Here is a 2,862-nt window from a genome sequence, read left to right on the forward strand (position 1 = left end):
CAACCAGTACTAAATATTTAGGTGGGGTTGGTTTTATTTCTTATTTTCCATTAATTTTGTGTTTTCCATTTAATTCTTTTTTGTTTGCTGGTATTTTACGATACTACGTATTGTACACATTATGCATATATATAAATATATTTTCTCGTAGAACCGCATATATATATAAATATATATCATCGAATGTCTCACAACCAACACATTAATTTTTCACACATACACATGTATATGTGTATATATATATATATATATATATATATATATATATATATATATATATATACAATTTCTCCTACATGTCGCCTTGGTGCCTTCGGAGCACGATGGCAAGTGGTTCATGGGGCAGTAGCGGGTAATAGTATTCTTCTTTGGGATTTATGACCTGGTCGAGCAAAAATCCCGCTATTTCCTCTTGAAGTGCTAGTATGTGGTCCATTGGTAGGAGCTGCTCCCGCACCTCTCTGAACTGTTAAGAAGCAGATCAATATGCATGTGTATTAGTTGTGTGACTAGATATCGATAATGGTGTGAATAGTGTTCTGACAAACATACCCAGTCATGTCTTTGAGATCTGCTCATTTCGGACGCCATCATGCGAATGTTCTCACAAACGTAGTATGCACACAGATCATTTCTCTGCTCCTGCTTCAGGCCCTTTATGAGAATGGAATTGAATCAGATAATGGTTAATCAAGCATGATAATTAATTAATGTTATTGAAACAAGAATTAAATAGATGGTAGTTAGCTAGGTAGCTAGCACTACTTAATTGCTTACCTTCGGTCGATACCAAAACAACTTTTTTGCCCATTTGCCTGGAGTCACCTTGATGAACTTTGCCCAAGCCCTGCCCACCAGCAAAGAAAATGAATAAAGAGGTTATTAAATAGTTCATATCAGCAAATGACGAACTAAATAGGCCGAGATATAATTAATTAATAATGATTGAAATTACCTGTTAACTATCCCCTTCACGATGGTGTAGTCACTGTCTTCTTTAACTAGCGAGTCCAGTACTTCAACTTTTCCTTCCTCAACTTTAATGTCTAACAAGATCCAGTGAAAACTGCATGCGCACACGTTTGCATGTCTTAATTAAGCGGGCATGTGCATAACACTAATCAACTATCGTAAACTCTATACACTTAATTATTAACATTTAGCTAGCTAGTAAGTAAAAACAGAATTTGTAGTACAAGACAGTGTGACTCACAGAAAGTTGTAAGGAAGTAGTGTATCTTCATTGGTATTGAGGCGCTTGAATAACTCTAGCATGCTTTCCTCTAAACTTGCTCGATAAGTTGGAAGATTCCATGTGTACTCATTAATGGTATTTGGGTCAATGAACCCAATGCCATAGCGTCCAGATTTTTCATTTCATATATCTTCATCCTGCATATAATACCACAGAAAAGAATATAGTGAGGATAATTACATGTAATGATTGATCAAAATAATCACTACAGCTAGCTTGAGACTTAAATTATAGAAAGAAATCACTTACAGACAATAGCAACTGACGATAGATTTGTCGAGTGCGTCTTGATTGTATAACTGAAATAGTTCTGAATACTCAACGGACAGAGCTTTCTCATGGAAGTAATGCTCCTCCTTGACATTCACCATGAGGGACACTCGATTGGAAATCTTGGTAATGTTCATGTACCATTGATGCAATTCATACATTCTCGTTGGGAGGTTCTTGACCTTGTCTGGCTCGACCAAAGGTTGGCCCGGACATATTTCTGTTTTATTTCCTCCTCTTTAAGCGGAGACATGGGCTCGATTTTGAAGAGTTGTCCAACAGTGATCTTGAGCATTTCAGCCTGCATTATATGCTCCTCGGTTATTACCACATCGCCCAGCTAGGGAACGTTAACGGTTTGCCCACAATAATATCGGGCGCGTGTACTCTCATGTGTTGTTGGCACAACAAGCGGGGGGATCGATTGCGTCGCCTGTTCTCCCAGCTAGGGAACGGTTTTCCCACATTTTTTGACAGCTGCTTTTTGGCTCGAGCTCAAGCTCGCTTCCTTCTATAGTCGTGCTCGTTGTAGCTTCCTGATTTGGCGCTCATAGTTTGAGTCAACGGGCTTGGGAGCTGGTTTTCTTGCCATATGAATAAAGTGGTCAATAACTTTCTCAGGCACTTTCTCCCTTGGCGGCGGTGCCGGTTTCGGTGCAAAATGGGCGTCCACTTGGGCCCGCACTATGGTTGTGTTTTGCTCCTCGGTCATGTCGTAAGGCCTCTGAGGAAGAGGAGCGAGGCTTGGACCATATTTATATCGCTTGTCTCCACCTGTACTTCCTGTACTACCTCGACTCGTACCGCTACGCACCATAGTTGCGTCGTGTCTCTTCTGCGATTGCTGAGACAGTGGAGACGGCTAACGTGGCTGAGTTGGAGCAGGAGGAGTGGCCTGACGCTGTGCCGGACTTGAAACAGGAGGAGTGGCCTCACGCTTTCGTGGACTTGGAGGAGGTGGCGGACTTCGAGGAGGAGTCGGCTCACGCGTTCGTGGACTTGGAGGAGCGGGAGTCTGCTGACTCGGTGGCGGACTTCAAGGAGGAGTCGGCAGATGCAGTGTCGGTGGAGTTCGAAAGATGATGCAATCCTTTCTCCATAGGATGATACGATGTATGGCCTCTCCCAGTGTGCGCTCCTCGTCACCTCCAGGAATGTCAAGTGCTAGCCTCGAATATGGCTCCACCACTTCATCAACCATGACACGAGCATAGCCCTCTGGAATCAGGATGCAATGGAAGGTTGCTTCGGGGGTAATTGTAAAAGCAACGGCGTCCGCCACCTTCATGGATATGTTCTTCATTTTGGAGTGTAGCTCACTGATACGTCCATTTTGC

This window comes from Triticum dicoccoides, chromosome 1B (assembly GCF_002162155.2).
Source record: "Triticum dicoccoides isolate Atlit2015 ecotype Zavitan chromosome 1B, WEW_v2.0, whole genome shotgun sequence".
Lineage (NCBI taxonomy): Eukaryota > Viridiplantae > Streptophyta > Magnoliopsida > Poales > Poaceae > Triticum > Triticum dicoccoides.